General features: G+C 35.1%; 1 long non-coding RNA gene across 2 annotated transcripts; it reads right to left on the bottom strand.

The window, feature by feature from the left end:
• Positions 1 to 6,449: 6,449 nt before the first annotated feature.
• On the bottom strand, positions 6,450 to 9,098 carry LOC135747660 (uncharacterized). Of its 2 annotated transcripts, XR_012336927.1 has the most exons (4): positions 8,903 to 9,098; positions 8,111 to 8,150; positions 7,837 to 7,984; positions 6,450 to 7,118 (listed from the first exon to the last, which is right to left on the bottom strand). It is a non-coding gene; the product is annotated as an uncharacterized lncRNA (long non-coding RNA). The 2 variants fall into 2 exon arrangements; XR_010531929.2 differs by lacking the exon at positions 8,903 to 9,098 and having other exon boundaries at positions 8,111 to 8,238.
• Between the last annotated feature and the right edge of the window lie 11,972 nt (positions 9,099 to 21,070).

The raw sequence follows: 21,070 nt of genomic DNA, 5'->3' as shown, positions 1-21,070 counted from the left end.
ATATTTCCTGTATTTTCTCTTTGTATCTTAAAGGGGCCATGGCATGAAAATCTGACTTTTTCCATGTTTAAGTGCTATGATTGGGTCCCCAGTGCTTCTATCAACCTAGAAAATGTGAAAAAGATCAACCCAGTAACTTAGTTTTGGTAAACCATTCTCTACAAGCACATGAAAAATAGGTTGTTGAAATGTAGCTCTCCTTATGATGTCATAAGGAGCTCTTATTATAATAATACTGTCCCTTAATCTGCACTATTCAACCATAGCACTGCCATTTAGTGCAGAAAAAAAGAGAGAGAGAAAATAATTCACAGCACAATTGAGTTTCAATTTCAACAAACCATCATCATTATGAGCAGTGTTTGAATTTCATCAGCTGATTTGTATTTTAAAGGACACACCCAAAACGGCACATTTTTGCACACACCTACAAAGTGGCAATTTTAACATGCTATAAAAAAGTATCTATATGGTATTTTAAGCTAAAACTTCACATATGTGCTCTGGGAACACAAAAGATTTATTTGACATCTTAAAAAAGTCTTGTGCCATGGCCCCTTTAATAAAAAGAGTAAAAAATAAATATGGATGGACATTAAAACTTTGCTTAAACAACAAAGCTGGTGGTGGTGGCCTAAGACTTTTGCACAGTACTGTATGTTATATCTATATAATACACATGTATAGACCCTTTTACAGCTCACGCAATCAAATAGCCTGCGCGCGCATTTAGGCAACAGAAGTGGTGTTATTCCCCAGTGGTTCTAACGTGTTAGCAACTCAGAAAGAAACGGTTTCCCAGCATCAAAATGTGGTTGTTGCATTTGGTTACACTAATATAATATACTAATATAAGTATATGTATCTGGCAACTTTATTCTTTATTCTTTAGTCTTCTATCCACTCCACTATAATACACGGATCTGGTAGCCAGTCAACTATTTAAAATAACTTTCTCTGTGTTGCTTCACTGCTGATTCTTGCCATACTTCCGTTGCCTAAATGCGGGCGCATACACTGCCACATCATCAATATACAAACAGTAAAAGGGTCTATACATAACTGCATATAGTACCCCTCTTTAAAATGGCCAAAATAATCTCAGTGAACATATCAACAGTGAACTATCCAGTCATTATATTCTATATTGCACCACCACTCTCCCTATTTCTGTCCAGCCATGTGCCTCTGTCTGTCTATCACTGTGTTCTTTACCTGGTGGTCTCCACCTGAGCCTGTGAGGGAGGTCAGAAATCACTCAGAAGTGCAGTTAGGATCAGGACCTTCTGAAGGTTGCTGAGTGAAGCATGAGGCCCTGTACACTTTGTGTGGCCTGAACACAGAGGAGTCATAGACTGGCAGACAGTGAATATACAGAGGGAGGTTTTACACTTCCTCTTCATCTTCTAGATTAAGAGATATGAACAGATTCTATGGAATGAAAAGATCTCAATAGAGACATATTTAAAGGGTATCATTTGTTTTATTTTAATGATATTTAATGATGTTTCAGAACCTCAAGTTTCTTATCTGTTCTTTGACTGGACCTGTACAGAGAAACCTGATCTCTTGTGCAGATTCAAATAACTTTATTTATGAACTGAATAGATATTTAAATGACTCAACAATGTTTCAAACAAAAAACAAATTTATTTTGTCTAAAAGTTCATCACATCTGAACAATACATTATTTTTAAATGTTACTATGCAAGCTTGATATCCAAACACAGCTATAAGCTGTATACAGTACATAAAATAAATAATTTGGCTTTGTGTTGCTATCAGAACATCACTTAGTTTGTCTGAGCATCTCAAACAGATCTGACAACACCGGTTTAGCCAGTGCTGTGAATTTAAAGCAGACATATCATGCTTTTAAATCTGTCCTTTTTACATATAAATCATCTATTTGTGGTCTATATAAAGCGAAACTGCAATGCTTGGGTCTGAATTCCTCATTATTATAGCCCCACAGGCCCCCTTTCTACCCCTTTTCTGATGTGCATCTGAGAGCAACTCGTTTTGGTACTGTCTTTTTAAATGCACGTCATACCCTGCCCCCTCTTCAGGTTGCAGAGGTGACACTCGGTTAAACTCCACCCCGTTCGGCCATTTTTGTAGTTTTATAGCAGAGATACGATTATCTAGCTGCACAGAAACTTTTTATTTACTCGTTATTCACAAAATGTCAACAATGGAAGACTTGTCCATCCAGCCTTATATGTCCGCGCCAGAGTCGGAAACGGACTGAGAGGAAAATGAAGACGACGAACCTGCAGAACAATGTCTTCATATGGAGGTATCGCAATGGTGTGAGGCTGCAGCCTCCGGAGGTCGCATATCTAGGCTGCATACGTCATCAAGACGGTCTTATTTCAGAATATTAACAATTATAAAGTTTACTATTATTCTTAGTTAATCGTAAGTTGTTGTAATATGCTCATGACTTGCAAATGTGATGCTCAGTTAACTTTAACCCAAGCTTGATGCCCAAAAGCGATCTCCGCAGGCTGCAGCCTTCGGAGTGAGAAACAGCACTGCTAAACCATGACCACCGTGTACTTTACTTTTTTACTTTAAGTTATAAACTGCTTACCGAAGTGCTCTGCTCGTCGTCTCCAAAGAAAGAAGTAATTGACCCCTCAATCAGAAGAAGTCTATCGGCAAATCCTTCTTTATACTGGCGGAGATTGGTGAAGTAGTTATCCTTAAAGTGCCTCGAGCACACAAAAATGACTTTACCCACAGATGTGAGTACATTTCTTACGCTCTCGTAACTTCTGCATCCTTGAGCTTGGACTACAATATCGCAGCGAGAAATATAAAATGGCGGATTGCTCGTAGTGTTGGGCTGGAAGTCGATGTCTTTATTTAGCAGTTCCGCTGCAAATACTGTGACGTAATTGTTCAAAAAACGTAATAGATAATAGAAAAATCAGAACCGGTTGGAAAATATGACCAAAACAGAATATAAAGATATCAACAAAGCACCTGAAGAGACTAATTTCAACTTTTATGTACTTATAAACACTACAAATATACAACAAAATGCATTTAAGAGCCAAGAAAGTGGATTTAGCATGATATGTCTCCTTTAAAGGGATAGTTCACCCAAAAATAAAAATTCTGTCATCATTTACTCATCCTCATGTTGTTCTAAACCTGCATGAATTTCTTTTTTCTGATGAACACAAAAAAAGATAATGATGGTAAACACACAGCAGATAGTGACCATTAACTTCCATAGTAGGAAAAAGTATTTTGGAAGTATTGTGATAAATGATGAAGAAAATATTTTGATAAATGATGGAAAGCACACAGTTGACGTTACCCATTAAATTCCGTAATATTTTTTATTCCTACTATGGAAGTCTATCAGAATTTTATTTTTATCCCTTTAATGGGAGATTCACATTTGTTTGTTTGACCAATGAAACCTTTAGGGAGTGTTTGTGAAACCTGTTTGACAATCATTAATTTTACAGTTTCATTAGATGACATGTCACCATTTCAAATTAAATTTAATGGATTTGGCTACACTTTATTTGAAGTATTATTAGCTTGTTTTGGCAATTAGGGTTAGCAGAATACGTTAAAGGGACACTCCACTTTTTTGAAAATATGCTCATTTTCCATCTCCCCTAGAGTTAAACATTAGATTTTTACAGTTTTGGAATCAATTCAGCTGATCTCTGAGTTTCTTTATTTTTCCTATTTAAAACTTGACTCTTCTGTAGTTACATCGTGTACTAAGACCGACGGAAAATTAAACGCTGCGATTTTCTAGGCAGATATGGCTATGAACTATACTCTCATTCTGGCGTAATAATCAAGGACTTTGCTGCGGTAACATGGCTGCAGGAGGCGCAATGATATCAAGCACTGCCCGAAAGTAGTCCCCTGCTTTTGAAAGTTACCAAGGGGATCATTTTCGGGTATTGCGTAATATCAAAAGTGGAGTCTCCCTTTAACATGTAGCTGTAAAGATACTTATAGTCAGTAGAAGGTCTGTTCATCACAATAAAGTGTCAGCAGATGATAAGCAAACAATCTACTCATACTCTAATGATGGGTAAGAAGTTATAGTTAATGTAGGCCTTTATATAACTCTAAAATGGACTAATGAAATAAAGTGTCAGCATTTATTTTTGTAAGTTTGTTATTCTTATATCTAAAAGTGACTGTCTTTATTATGTAGATATTTTGAAGAATTTGTAGCTGGACTACACAAGAAAGCTTACAATTGTATCTCAGGCAAAACAACCACATCTGCACCATTTATCAGATAATTTACACAGCACACATTCCAGGCCCACTGCAGGCTTATAGTACACACAGTGACAGAGCCCTGACTTTGAATAGACAAACGGACAAAGACATGGGTCTTATCTGCTGAGTAAATATCATACTGATGTGTCTACTGTTCCACAGACATCTTACAGATTTTGCCATGTGCCATGCAATGATGCGTGTTGATATCTTTGAGGAAAACTTTTGGTAGCAGGAAGGAGACTGTATATTACATTTACTGTCACGCAAGACCAGGTGAAAGTATGCTGCGTGCATACTTGACTTTGTTGTGTGATTGGACAATTATTAAGATGTCTGAAAAATAGTCAATGTGTGAATTTTTTGCATATTTTTCACTTAAATGAAGGAAAATCAACAATTCACTGTTACATCATTGCTTGTTTCTCCTACTGTAAACTGCATTGAGAATAAATTGTAAGCAAATAAAGATTTTTTTAATAAAAATTCTTTAGAAACCAAATGGTTTAGTTACTCTTTAAACTAAGGCCTAGTCCTGGCTTAAGCTAATAACCACCCCAAATGTTCAAAGCAATGTATAAGCAACAGCATTTCTGGAGCATAACAATACTATATGAATATGAAAATTCTGCCACGGCCAATGCAAGAGCAGATTATATCTCCATTCAACACATTGAGCTCGAGTTAATCTATCTAAAGTTCCTCATAAGCATTAGACCCCAGCAAAGGTCAACTCCAGAGGAGCCCGCAGTACCAGCAACTAGAATAAACAAAACCAGATGGAGGTTGAAGGGGATTGTGGAGTAATCTTTCAATCTGAGAGACCCCCAGCCATTGCTGTACACATCTCTTTATTCATTACAAACGGCATACTTTCATCTGGGGTCGTTTTTTTCTAGATTAGAAGGAAAAACATATTTGGATTCTTTCATTTGTCAGAGTAACAAGGCATAGATAAAAGGGATAAGATTCAGACATATTTTCCTCTCCCTGTGAAGAAATGTTTGGAGACCTGATTAACTGGGCCTCAAGATAGGGGCTATGTTGATAAGCATCATATCAGTTCAACAGTTGAGTCATTTTAGACAATAGTGCACACAATAGCATTTACCTCTGATTCCATATAATTTTGAAATGTTATGTCAGGATGGTTTGACTGTAGTGGGTGTTGCACCTATACAAAAATTAAAGGGATAGTTCACCTTAAAATGAAAATTCTGTCATTATTTACTCATCCTCATGTTGTTCTAAACCTGTATGAATTTCTTTATTCTGATGAACACAAAAGAAGACATTTTGAGAAATGATGGTAAACACACAGAAGACAGTGACCATTGACTTTCATAGTAGGAAAAAAATATGATGGAATTTAATGGGTACGGTCGACTGTGTGCTTACCATCATTTATCAAAATATTTTCTTCATCATTTATCAGAATATTCCCAAAATATTTTTTTCCTACTATGGAAGTCAGTGGTCACTATCTGCTGTGTGCATACACTGAAAAAAAAAATCCTTTCAATTTACGTAATTTTAATGTGTACATCGGTCCCACATAATCCGATTGTGTAAAACCAACATAATTTTCCTCATTTAATTTTTATGTGTCAGATCAAAACATTTTAATTGTTTTAAGTAGTCTAATAGCAATATGTTGACTCAAAGTGATATTTCTCTTTACTATAACACATTTATTTTGTAATGTTTAAGTAATTTAATTATGTAAGGGGACTAGATTTTCATCTGTAATTCCAACATGCTTTTTTAATGCTTATATTATGGGATTATGTAACTCTAAAGCAATTTCATTATGTCTCTGGCACCAGAATAATCACCCATAATTATCCAAATGTTATTTATTTCTTTTTTAAATACATTTGCATTGGCATAAAAAGCAAAGAGTTTTGAACAAATGTTTAGTGATATTGAGGCAAACCACTGCTTTCAAATCATCAATTCACTTAAATCACTACACATTAATTCAATAACAGTCAATTACTATTACAACAATCAGCACATGCAGTACATACAAAGGGGCAATTTCCCAGACAGGTTGTAGATTAAGCCATGACTAGGCCCTAGTTATATTAGGATATTTTTTACAAAAAAAAGTTTACAAACAAACCTACCTTACAAAAACAACACTGGATCTTGAGACAAAACAATGGCACTGATATATGTCAAGATATGTCAGTGCAATATGTTTTCAAATTAAGGCATTGCAAAAGTCTGGGACTAGGAAAAGCCCCATCTGTGAAACTGACCCAAATGTTTAAAATAGTTACTATCACAGTAGATTTAGAAGTGCTAAAGCACAAACACTGCATTCCAAAGAGACATGCAAAACAGTATGTACTATTATTTTTTAAATGGATTTACAAACTGGAAAATATCAATCCTTCAGAAAGTCAGAGCTACAGCATTTGTATAAACTGATAATCAAAGATTCAACAAAAACAAAATACAACAACCATTTCCAAAATCAACTCTGAGCAGCAAACTGTTAATGTTTTAATAAGAAAAAACACTTAAAACCGATAAACAGAACATAAATTAGCAGCACAGTCTTTCTGATCCTTTCACTGAAAGAAACGGTTCGTTAAAGTTACGCTCAATGCAGTTCCATTAAAATCTTTTGGATTTCTTCAAAAATAAAGCAGAGATCAGGATAGCTCAGGTTTAAGGCATACATCAGCTCAAACAACATGGCACGATGTTGCAACACCTTCATGCCTTCCAGGACTATACAAAGATCCTCTTCTTCATCACAAGAAGCATGTTGTTTGAGAGCACAAATCCCAACAGTGGTGTCTTCAAATGACCACACTGATGCTGACTTCATTCATGCCCTGTACAAAACAGACAAATGTAGTTAAAGAAACAGAAAAAAGTTACTGTTACAATAAAAGTGTCATTGGAAATTAGTACAATGCAAACAAATATAAATGTAAGTATACAGACCCATGTGCATTGCCACAGCATGTTACAATTGGTTACAAATAAATGGGTTACAAAGCAAGGCAGCTGCACTGTCCACTGCTCCAGGTGTGTGTGTGTGTGTTCACTACACTGAGATGAGTTAAATAAAGAGGCCACATTTCGAGTGTGTGCTACCATACCTGACAATCACAGCAAAAGTGAATTATCTCATTTTCTCACTCTCATGTTGTTACAGACCTGTATAAATGTCTGTTTTCTGGTGAACACGAAGGAAGACATTTATTTTGAGGAATGTTTGCAACCAAACTGTTCATGAGCCCCATTCACTTCAAAAGTATTATTTTTCCCCACTATGGAAGTGAATGGGGCTTATGATTGGTTTGGGATCAAACATTCCTCAAAATATCTTCCTTAGTGTTCATCAGAACAAAGACATTTATAAAGGTTTGTAACAACATGATAGGGAGTAAGTGATGAGAATTTTTATTTTTGGGTGAACTACCCCTTTAAATCTTCCCAGGTGTTTTAATGACCCTTGTGCCAAAAGATGTAACTAAAACATACTACATTTTCTGTTCTTCCAACAATGTTTACACATTTTTATGTCTATGAATCTATATTACTTACTTCTGTCATTTGATCATTCATTGTTTGAAGTCTGTTTGCTGGCTGTCCTCCTTTCTGATAGAAGAGTTTCGTCAGGTTTTTGGATTGGAGGTCCAGGTGACACGCAGGAACATAAGACAGTAGTGATTCTTTTAAATTCAGCATTTATCTGAAAACAAATGAACCAACCATTGTATATTTGAGTACTGCGAGTCAAAGAATAATACATGTATATTAGTTACAAAAATAAGATTTAGCTCCTAACAGCAGTAAAACAGTGATAGGAATTACTTACCAATGCTTTTGAGTGTGTAGCGCATGCAAGGATGATGGACCTATAAGAGGAAAAATTCAGAGGTGAAATCAACACACAACCTCAAATGATTAAGGTCACACATACAGAGCAATAATGAAATAAGTATTATATCTGTCATAGGACGCAATTTTGGACAAAATGAGATCTTAAAACAAGGTGCTCTTCTGAAAACGTCAGCTTTAAGGTGTGGTCACTTCAAAGCGATTTTTTTTTCAGTTAATATACCAGACGTCACGCGAGACATTTAAAAAAGCATTTTCTAATAGAATCAAGTGTTGCTCGTGGCGTAGTGAAGTCACGAATAACTGACGCGGGTCTGTTCATCTGATTAAGCAGACAGTTTGTTTCATACGCAATGTCATTATTAATGTAGTCAATTGATATCATCTGGTAAATTACTTACATTGATAACGTTACTCTGGACAGAATAACGTTTGGTTAGCGTTTTATTTGTCTTGAACCGTTTCCATAGAACAACGGAGTAAAAAGTGCCTCAAAAGTCAACTCAAATCTGACAGTTTTCAACTCGGATAAAACTACCAAACGTGAAATAACGTTATACAGCTGACATTTTTAAAACGCTGTTTTTCTTTATGAGCCTTACACTTACTGACTGACTGACTGACTGTAACGTTAACTTACTCCACCAACATCCTCCAAACTCATTTTTACTACAAGGCATTGCAATGGCTACATATTGTACAAAAAAACTGTCTATCTAGTGAAGATGTATCAAGTATAAAGTGAACATAAATAAATAATAGAACTTACTTTAATAACGTGGTGTCCGTCTGAGAGAGTTCTTCTGACTGACTGCTGCTGAGTCTTCATTTTGGCGCCCAAAACAAACGATGTTTATTCTTCTTTTATGGCGATTGACGTCCTTTTCATTGAGCGTTACTGCCACCTTCTGCTCAGGAGGTGCCATTTTGTGTGCAAACTCAATTTTATTGCTTTAAGTATTCAATTCAATCGATTTTAATCAATGTGAGAATAATGTGTTCATTTTACATTCAAACAAAACATTTTCATCCTAATCAATTAAATTATGTTTACACAAGGAATATAAATATTTTGTGTTGCATATACATGTTTATTTTATTTAAATTCAAAGACCAACCAAGTCCATTTTTTTCAGTGTACCATCATTTCTCAAAATATCCTCTTTTGTGTTCATCAGAATAAAGAAATTCATACAGGTTTAGAACAACTTGAGCATGAGTAAATGATAACAGAATTTTCATTTTAAGGTGAACTATCCCTTTAAATCAGAGGTCTTCAACCTTTTTCAGTCCAAGGACCCCTTATTGGATAGAGAGAAGGACCAAGGACCCCCAATAAATGTATCAAATTAAAACTGGATTTATATTTTTTGTTTTGATGGTTACATTACAAATATATACAATTTTCTTTTTTGTATACATATTCACATACTGTTAACATACTTTTAAATTTGCATTTAACATTGCATTTTAAATAACTACATATCAGGGCACCTTTATTTTAGTAAAGTATTATATTATATATGGGAACATTCACTTCAATCAAGTTTTTTTTATAATTTGTGTTATTAGTTTATTAATGCATTTTTGATTAATGCCTAATTTCATTTTTCAAAAAAAAAATTAAATTAAAATAATATTTGGGGGACCCCCAGTAATACCACCACGGACCCCCAAGGGGCCCCGGACCCCCTGTTGAAGACCCATGCTTTAAATCATAACGAAAGGATTAGCATGATGGTTTATTGTAAATAGTCTGAAATGTTATCCATTTAATTTTTCTATATTAAGATTCTTTCTTCTATCCCAGTTTAACATGTACTGTACAGATACTGTATGTATATACTGTCAGTTGTTACTTTTCTCTGAAAAGTGCACATTAAAACTGGTCTGTTTGCTTTAGCATCCCAACCACAGCAACAATGGTTGAAGCAATGTGGTGTAATGCAAGTAAATTTGTGGTCAGCTCTTTAAGTTTAGCACAGAAATATTCATTTCTGTGCTGAAAAAAGGCCACGCTGTTTTAAAACATGGTTGGAAAACTAATTTAACACTAATTTAATCCAACAGTTGGTTTTGTCCATATATGATTCAACCATAAAGAACAAAGAATCTCTGTCATTTATGTAAATGTTCGAGTGGAATGTTTCTTCTCTGTTTCATACTCTTGACTTCTAGACTATGGAGAGAAAACTCTGATGTGTCCTGGCATTGGGCCAGAGGGAGACATGGAGTCAGGTTTTAAGATAAACAATAATAAGTCCGGCTTTCCTCTGGCTGGGCTTAATTGTATTTATCTCAGTGTCACATTAGCTTTGAGGATTGAACCAGGTCTGGTTTTAGTTTGCGCAAAGAGCCTGGAGGTGAGTTTCACAGATGAAATTGCCGATACTAGAGCTGGTGTGCTGTACTTTATAATACACTAACAAAACCTTCTTAGTGTTTTAACTTTTGCAACGCAATTTATATCCACTGAAGGATGCATTCATAAAAACGTATATATTTACAATATTACTTCTAAGAGCCAATACAAACACACTCAAAATGATTGAGATGGTTATGTTTCTCAGACGACCCGTGAAGGAACAAATAACGGAACAGATTGTGTGTAAGCGTCTATTTTTGCATGGTTGAACAATATGAAAATATTTTCTTGCCCTGAAGCATTCATGGCCTGAAGTCTATGATTATCTCCGCAAGGCTCAGGAATTGGCAACCACATTTACGTCAAGATGGTCATGATTCAGTGCAGCAAAACCAAGCTCATCAGAAGTGGATTCTTTACAGAGCTACGCTAAACCATGTCCTGTGGTAAAAGAAGAGAAAACACGTGCATGATCAAAGATACTTTTTTCTTAAACAAAAGAAATCCAGTCATTCGAGAAAGAAAAGAAATTCATTTCCTTTAGGTATACCAGTTCACCCAAAAATAAACATTCTGTAATTCACATAATTTCTTTATCCTCATATCGTTCCAAACCTGTAATATTTTCTATCTTCTGTTGTATTTAAGAGGAAATGTCAGGCAGGATGTTTATGCAGTTTTTTCCGTACAATTAAACCAAATGGTAACTAGAGGCTATCAAGCTCCAAACAAGAAAAAAGCAGTTCATATGACTATATTGGGGGTTTTCCGAGGGTAATTTAATGGGTTTGTATGAGAAAAAGCCAACATTTATCCAGTCATTCATAGAATCCCTTACTGTCAACTTTCATTTGTGCAGTTTGAAAACTGTATGTAAAAATTTAAAAGTATGTAATATGCAAATTAATATGTAAATATTTATATGCCTGAGGTGATCAATCTCAAGACATAAAACAACCAGTGACAACTATTATCCAATTCACGATTTTACATTTCCTTTGGTGTGTAAGTGTTTATTAGTACATGTTAACGATATGCAAAAGGTCGAATGATGTGGACAAAACCGACATTATCATAATTCCACCCGCTTACGACTCACAGTCTGTAAGTAGTCTATGTTTTCATATTTAAAGAATTTATTACTGACTAAACCATGATCCAAACCCAAGTTTTGAGCAGTTCAGAGTAGCGCTTGTTGTTTTTCATTTCTACGGTCACAAATGTGGACATGGTTTTAATGTTTTAGTAATCCATAGTAGGATAAACACTATGGAATTATTGTGATAAATGATGTTAGGATTTGTTTTTCCTACTATTGAAGTCAATGGTTAACACCACTTGTTTACTTATCATCATTTATAAAAATTTCTTCTGTTGTGTTCATCAGAAAAAAGAAATGTATACAGGCCTACAAACATGAGGGTAAGTAAATGATGACAGAATTTTTATTTTTTGGGTGAACAATCCCTTAGTAATTTCAACTTTATTTTAGAAGTTACAACATCTCATCACCAGTCAAGATAAAAAATAAAAGTTGAAATGACTTGCAAATCCAAGTGGATATACCTAAAAATTTAAGTGCAAATATTTTAAATTTGACAGTGTATGGCTTATGACATAAAACAATACAAAAGGTTATTTAGGTGTTGACAATCTAAAGTAAACACACCACTTTTTACAATTAAAAAGTTTAAACTAGTTGCAGAAGTTTTACCATGAGCAAATAACCTAAACAACTTATTTCCACGTATACAAAATGGGGTTTGAACTGACAAAAACCATGCACTGAAACCTTATCCCGATTCCCTATATGTCCGGCAGTACTCTGGGAGATGTGGCATGCATGATTCTCAGGGTTGTATTGGTTTTATTTCCCCTGTCAAAGTGCTGTTTGGAAAAGGAAGTCAGAGGGGCATGTGGCTCATGTAACAGCCTCATGCTGATCCATATCTACAGCTAACCAGAAAATGGCAGATTTAATGTTGTGGATGAGTTTAGGACGCCGTGGTACGGCACAAAGATGCCAATGATTAATCTTTTTCCAAACAAGATCTGCCCATGTAAATAGAAAGCTCAGGGAATGCTGAATTCTTAAGTTTTGGTTTCACAATGTATGGCATTGGCAAGGATTTGTAAACTGTACGGAATAATTCGATAAATAGTTTTTTTTTGTTCATGTTTGCCACATCTCCCTCTTGTAAGTTTCAGTAAACATGAGAACACGTCAGTGGTTAATATAGTAATCAGAGGCCAAAGGTGAGGAGATAAACCTGCTTAACTGCATGCATGATGGTACTTCTCAAAGAAAAAAAAAAGACTTTGGCTCTTTATCTGAATGAGACAGGCTGTATCAAAAGTTTCTCTTTACTGGAAAGTTGCAGCTGGCATTAGATCCAAGATTAAATGGGAAGGATTTAAGCCATGTTGTGTTTTAGGAAACAGAAAGTGTGTTTTTCTTAATACTGGATTTCCATGTACCTCATCAGCACAGGTTCAGCAACAGTTCAGAGGAACCTCCCAATCTTAAACCAGGTGTTTTTTCACAAGACTCCGTTGTCTTGACGAAAGAGCATACGTAAGCGAATGACCTAAGAATACAGAGGAGAGGTAGGATCACACAATGGTAGACAATTATCGTTGACAGAATGGAACATTTATTAAGGTACACTTTGAAAGTCACCTTTCATAAACCAAGTGACCCTTATAATTTTAACCAAGTCTTATAATGTTCAACAAACATCCTGTTGGACAGAAAATAACATAACGTGGGCGTAATATTATTTCTAGTTAATGCTGACATCAACAGCCATTATATCACGTCAAGCTGTTATAGCCTGACACAAAGATTTATAGCCTGGCTAATGTTCTACATGCTGCTGCTTTCAAAACCCATCCAAAACAGCCTTATTAAATTGTTAGTAGACAAGTAAATGTCAGGCGGATTACCAAATTGCAATGAAAGAACAATAATGTTGCAGTCAGGACTTTTATTAGCTTGGATCAGTCATCGCTTGCCCTATATTTATACGTGGGGAGGGGGAAAAGCCACAGTAATACTTACAGCGCCGATCACATGCAATGTGTGTGGGATAGTGAGTTGCCTCTCACAAAGGTGCATGTTCTCCAGAACTTTTCACGGTACCGTCTCCCCAGACCAATGAAAACAACATGCCTCCGCACAAAGAGAAGCAGGAAAATAAATGTTTGACTCTTTCTCCATTACTGCGGCTAGGGGCAAAAGGGCGCGCAATGTTCCCAGGATCGCTTGCGATGTGGAACGGAAAGGGAAAAAACTTAATAGACGAACCGAAAAGAAAAAAATGGATAGAAAAATAAACCGATACAATCCTTTTCAGAAAATAAGTGAGGATGGAACATTAATGGTTTGCTGCTATGAACATAAATGTGTGATCTCTGCAGTGCTGTATTACTAAAGCCTGTAGTCATGTAGTCATGCATACTGCAGTTTAAATAAAAATGATTCAAAAACAATATTTATTTTTATGCTTTTGGCAGACACATTTATCCAAAGTAGCTTACACTACAATGCAGTTATACAATTTATTACTATGTGCTCCCTGGGCTTGAACCCATGACCTTTTTCCCTTCAAACCAATCCCACCAATTGAGCTACACTCTAAAAACAAACGGTGCTATATAGCACCAAAAGTGGTTCTTTGCTCGTAATTATAGAAGAACCATTTTTAGTGCCATATAGCACCATTGAAGCACCAGTGTAGAACCATATAGGGGCCATATAGCACCACTATAGCACCACATATGGTTCCACATAGCACTATATGGTTCTACACAGGTGCTTTACTAGTGCTTCACCGGTGCTATATGGCACTAAAAATGGTTCTTCTGTGGTTACGAGCAAAGAACCACTTTTGGTGCTATATAGAACCGTTTTTTTTTTTAGAGTGTACAGGAACACTAACAAAACCTTCCACCAGAATGCTTTGGTATTGTCATGTGCCTGCTCAGGTGTGGTTTATAGGGACACTCCAATTTAAAAAAAAAAAAAGCTCCCATGGGGTTAAACATTTGATTTTTACCGTTTTGGAATCCATTCAGCTGATCTCCAGGTCTGGTGGTACCACTTTTAGCCTAGCTTAGCACAATCCATTGAATTTGATTAGACCATTAGCATCGCTCTAAAAAATAAAAATAACCAAAGAGCCTACTGTTATAATGGTCGATGAGTAGGTACGTTATCTAATTCAGTACCTACAGTCAGAGTATGTGATTTCGGACTCAGTCAGATATGGGTCTTCTTCCATCTACAGTATATCTGCAATTGAAGAGTCTACAGACTATTGTTAAGTAAAGAATTAGGGCCTTGTGGCCACCAGATCCCACTGTCGAGGGCTATAAGTTCAGACATGCCCTGAGCTATGTAATAGATATTTAAAAAACTCATGGGTCTCTTATTCATTTCCTTTTATAATGCATACAGTATAAGCAATATTTAAGCTTCAGTTTGTACATTGATGATTGCTTTTTTCTTAACCACATTCAATTCATTAAAATAGTTTAGTAATGGACATTTGCTAAAAAGGATGTGTCCACACTGGTAACAAGATTACAAGTTACAAGAGGGTTAAAGATAATCACTGTAATGATGAAAAGGTGATTCTATGGTTCACAAGCCACCTTTGTTGTTGCTGCTGCCAGAGAGACCACCGGGTTTGCAGGGAGCAGTTATAGGCCACAGAAGGACAAGAGGGCTCTGATGGCAGCCTGTGATAAGCAGGTACAACTCTGCATCTCACCATATAGTCAGCAGGTCCAGACAGATCATTGGAGTGAGTAAAAACCGGCAACAGAAGTGATAACAAAAGATAAGAAAATATGAAGGATTTGTCTTCAAAAAAGCACACGTGCTGCAAACAGACTTTATCTTCAGTGAATTCCTTGCCACTTGAGACAGTAACAGTTTATTGGGGTTAAATAATATAAGTGCTAAAATATATTATGACTCTATAAAATAGTACTTTTTTCAGCAGCAAGCTAGCTTTCCTAAATGCATTCTTACTGTCAAGCAAGGCTTTCACGGAATGAAAACTAGAAACTTTTAAAAAATATATGTTCGGAACAGAATCATTTATTTAAAATAATGGTATTTTTTTCATTCTTTGACAAGATTTCTGTGCAATATAACTCGGTGAAGTTAACTTACGGACTCATCAGAGAAATGAAAAGCTTGCCACCAGCAAGTAGCCTAACTTACTCAAGCCCAAGTCTCCAAGTAGGCTGTAGGCTACCAAGTATCTCAAGTTGTTTGTTTTTTTAATACTAATTAGTGGTGTAACAGATCGCAGTTGATCTGTGATCCGTACAGATCACGACCCACGGTTCGGCTCGCATGCGATTCGCAGATTTATACGCAAATTAACATATTGTGAAAGTTGAACATTTGCACTTGTTTCAAAGGCTTGCAAGTGTTAACACTTACAGTAAGTGATTTTAAACAATTTAACCACAAAAAGGCGCTAAAGTGAAATCAATTTTCTGTACGCACAGACGCACATGCGGTTGAATGTGTCTGGTCCAACTCCAATCAAACTTGATTATCCCTATGCACTTGAAAGATCAGAACTCTTTTTGTATAAACTTGATAGAGAGTTACGCTACTGTGTCTCATACTGTAGTCCATTAAAATACATTTGGCGAATAAAGCACTGAAAAACAACGTAATTTACACTTTATGTGGAGCAATTGTTTATGCTGCATTTTTTTCCCGGAGCACCGTTTCGAATTCGTCCTCCATCTCTGTGTATGCTCATGTTTAAGTGCACTCAAAAGTGCATACACAGAGAGACACGTTTCAAATAAGTGAACAATCTTTCTTTTCTTGGCAAGACACATTCAAACTAAATGATCTCGAAATACCACAGTATTCTTTTTCTAATAAAAACTTTTGTCCAATAAATGACATGGCAGAAATTGTCCTTGTCTTAATTAATGTATAATGCTGAAACAAATGTAGGCATGTCAGAATTACAGTTATGCCGCTTACATAATGTAGCCTTTTTTAATGTTTGATGGCAAGATAGAGACTTAAGGAACATTATGTAGACTAATAATTTAAGTTTAATGTCCTAATGATGTGTGAATGGAGTTGTGTTGGTGAAGGTACTTGTAGCTTGTTAAACTACACTACATGTTACTTAAATATGTTTTATATGGTACCTTTAAGTAAATATTTTGCTGATAAACTCTCAGGGGTTTAAAACTCTGTAAAACTATTATCAGCTGTGTGAAGAAACCAATATCCCAATATTATATATGCGCATTGGGAGAGAGTGTGTTTTATCACTACATCAAGCACAATAAAAATTGATAAAAATACAACTGTATAAACTGCAAGACTTTGTTACGCTGCAACACTACACTGGAAAAACAAACAAGATTGCAGAAGGCGCTTATACCTCAGTCTACACCCCTCGAAATAGATTATGATTTTGGTCAGTCAGGTATTTTGAAATAGTTTCTTGACTCATCTGTGATCTTGTGGAGTCACTTTGGAAAAAGGAAACAAAAGTCTTTTTCAGCTATAACTCTATATTAACGCTTGCAAAACATAGATCTGTTTCCCTGGCTAAACAAAATTATAATTTTCCCTTAGTCTGCTAAAGAAGAAGTAAACCATTCTCACAGCACTTACAGTAACCACATCCTTGACCCAACAGAGGAATCTCTTTCAGGTTAGTGACAAAGCCCCAAGTCTCAGACTAACAGGAACATTTGTGGTGAACCATTCCTGGCCCTGAGGGCAGTCCTGTTAGTCTCTATGGCACCAGGCAGTCCAGAAAGAGACATCAGGCTCTTCTTTGTTTTTAGAAAAGGGTCAAGAGTGCCTGTCCTCTACAACTTAAAAGAATAGCTCGCCCCAAAAATATAAATGTAAAAAATTGTAAGCAACTTCAGTAACCAACTGACTTTCTTCTGTTAAATGGACACCATTTTAGCCAATGGAAGTGGAATTCAAAACTTGCAGATGAAATGATTAAAGATGATTTATTTTTTGATTTATTTTATTTAGTGAATCTACGTTAAAGAATAACACACAAACCAGTCTCACGAAATTATGCACCTATAGTCACGTAATTTTTTTATTCTTTTTTGTGATACTGTCACAAATTTCTGCGTTGTTTTTTTTGTGATCGTATCACAAATTTCTGTTTATGTGTCATTGTCACGTATTGGTTACTCAACTGCTTTTTCCTATTTTCAAACCATTGTCGCCTCGATGTAGGGTTAGATTTGGTGTTTGCGTTAGAATGTTACTTTAAGTATTGGTTTAGACATTTTCTGATTTTTTTATATTTTCTAATTTTTAAGCCATTGTTGCTGACGTTATGGTTAGAGTTGAGTTTGGGTAAGGATGTCATTTTATGTAAATCTTACCCTAAACCGAAGCAACAACGGTAAGAAAATAGGCCAAAACAGTTGAGTAGCCAATAAGTGACAATGACACATAAACAGTAATTCGTGATACGATCAGAAAAAAATTCGGAAATTCGTGACAGTATCACAAAAAAAGAATCAAAAAATTACGTGACTATAGGTACATAATTTCTTGAGAGAAATTCGTGATATGATCACAAAACAAAAATGCAGAAATTCGTGACAGTACGAAAGAGAATAAAACAATTACGTGGTACATAATTTCATGAGAGAAATTCCTAATATGATCACAAAAAATTCAGGAAATTAGTGACAGTATTATGAAAAAGAATCAAACAATTACGTGACTATTGTACGTCATTTCGTGAGACTCCAAATACAGAACAGTAATGGGACAAGAATTTAAGTAAGCACACAGTTTAAATTACTTTTAGGTGCTGAGCTTATTGATTGCTTATAACATTTAGCAAATTTAAACATTAGGCTTTTGCAGGAAAAGAAACATGCATTGTATTTCATAGTGTAGCATTTCATTAAAAGTATTAATGCATCTAAAACCCTTGTATTGGCGAAATAACTTAAAACAAGCTTTAAGTGAAAGTACCATAAGTACTGACACTCACAACATTACATGCAAGCACAATAAATGATGAAGCAATATTTCTAACATGACTGAACATACTGTAGATATGCAACACTGAGAAGTGTGACACGTTTGGTCATGGATCATCTGGGTGGCAGCTGAGAGCTGTCAAGCACAAGGGTGATGGAAAAAGGCCCATATAAGGGATTCGGCTGCTGGCATTGGTAAAGGAGCCAATGTTGTTTCCGCTCCTGATTCTCTTTTTCCCATAATGTATTCCAGGTCCATAATCCATTCCACTTTTTAATGAGCCTATAAAATCAGTGGATAAATACACCCATATCCTTTGCCAAATTGTTTCTAAACTCAAGGGTAAACTTTTTGGTCTGTGTGTAAACACACTGAGTGGGTTTCGATCCTTCAGAAGACCTTGAGGTTTATGACTGATCGCCCGGCTAGAGATTTGAAATTGTACTCTTACACAATGGCATCACACATATATGCATTTCACAATATTGCTTGGAGAAATCGGCATCTTGACTGCATATAATAGAGTTTGTGTCTCCAAAAGTGTTTAATTAGGTAACCACAGTAAGAAAACTTAATTTCTCTTAAACTCTCTGCTGAATTCAACCAACAGCCAAGAGCTGTATTTCCCCCAACATTTGGGCAGCTTAAAGCTTTGAGTTTTTGCAAATTTATTGTTGTTGGTTTTTTTTAAGCAGGCCCTTAATTATGGTGAATTATCAGGAAGCTGAGTTTCCAGTGTTGATTTCAGCATTAAAAACACTGGAACAACATTGGAAATAATAACACATTTTATAGATCTGATCTTGATTGTTGCCTTGTTTGCGGCATGTTAAATGCTTAAACCTTAGCAAATTTATGTTTACATAATTCCTTACCTGGTTTTAACAAAGTCTAAATGCATTTCACACAAACATGTCCAGGTAATGTTTCAGTATGGATTCACTGCAAAAAAAATAAAATTTCTTCGTATTTTTGTCTTGTTTTTAGTAGAAATATCTAAAAATTCTTGAATCAAAATGTTATATGTCAACACTGCAAAAAATGACTTTCTTAGTTAGTATTTTTGTCCTGTTTTAAGCACAAATATCTAAAAATTCTCTAGTTAAGATGCATTTTCTTTATGAGCAAAATAACCTACGAAAATAAGGCTACTTTTAAGACATAAAAATATAAAATTTAAGTGAATTTGTGGATTAAACAAGCAAAAAAATCTGCCAATGGGTTAAGCAAAAAACACTTAATTCAAGAAAATTTCCACGCAAAATTTGCTTACCCCATTGGCAGATTTTTTTGCTTGTTTTATCCACAAATTCACTTAAATTTAATACATTTTGTCTAAAAACTAGACTTATTTTTTTAGGTCATTTTGTTCATCAAGAAAAAACATCTTGATTTAAGAATTTTTATACAGAAAACAAGACAAAAATTCTAAGTAAGAAAGTCATTTTTTTTTTTGCGGTGTGATGAGCTTTTTGAAATGACCTAAGAAAAAAACATTTTTTTACAAGCAAAAAAATCTGCCAATGGGTTAAGCAAAAAACACTTAATTCAAGAAAATTTCACGGAAAATTTGCTTACCCCATTGGCAGATTTTTTGCTTGTTTTATCCACAAATTGACTTAAATTTAATATTTTTGGTCTAAAAACTAGATGTTTTTCTGAGGTCATTTTGCTCATAAAGAAAATACATCTTGATTTAAGATTTTTTTTGATATTTCTCCTGAAAACAAGAAAAAAATACTAAGTAAGAAAGTCATTTTTTGCGGTGTGATGAGCTTTTTGAAATGACCTAAGAAAAAATTCAGTTTTTTAGACCAAAAATATATAATTTGAGTCAATTTGTGCTTAAAAGCAAAAATATCTACCAATGGGGTGAGAAAAAAATCTTGAAATAAGCTTACTTTTTTCTTAAATAATTAATTCTCACACCATTGGCAGTTATTTTTGCTTGTTTTAAGCACAAATTGACTTAAATTGTATATTTTTCGTCTAAAAACTAGAAATTTTTTCTTAGGTCATTTTGCTCATAAAGAAAATACATCTTGATTTAAGATTTTTTAGATATTTCTACTGAAACAAGACAAAAATACTTTGTAAGAAAGTCATTTTTTGCAGTGTAAAAACATATATTTTGTTTAAAATAATATTTGCATTGCAAGATTTTTAAACAACAATGAAACACTTTTTAACTTTATAATGTGTGAGATCTTTTGAAATTTGGAGTTTAGTCGGTCTCTTTAAAGTTATTTTTCAGTTGATTTTGGAGTAAAATATGATCCAGACATGTTCTTGGCAAGTGAGATTCAGCCTTTCGACATATTTTATGTGTGTTGTCTTTCCTCTTTATGTCAGTTTGAGTTTAAGGTTTCCTTTCGTCCCTGTTTCTAGCACCATGTGCCGACCAGGTTTTGAAAAAGTGAATGAAGTACTAATGGATCACGTGACTCATTAGATGTGTGACTTGTGATTCCTCGTGTCTGTGATCTCTCTGAGCGCGGTCACAAAACAGACATTCCAGCATCAGAGATCTAATCAGGCAGGGAAGT

Source organism: Paramisgurnus dabryanus, chromosome 6 (assembly GCF_030506205.2).
Source record: "Paramisgurnus dabryanus chromosome 6, PD_genome_1.1, whole genome shotgun sequence".
Classification (NCBI taxonomy): domain Eukaryota; kingdom Metazoa; phylum Chordata; class Actinopteri; order Cypriniformes; family Cobitidae; genus Paramisgurnus; species Paramisgurnus dabryanus.
The sequence above is the reverse complement of the archived record's forward strand: the minus strand, read 5'-3'. Positions and strand labels throughout refer to the sequence as shown.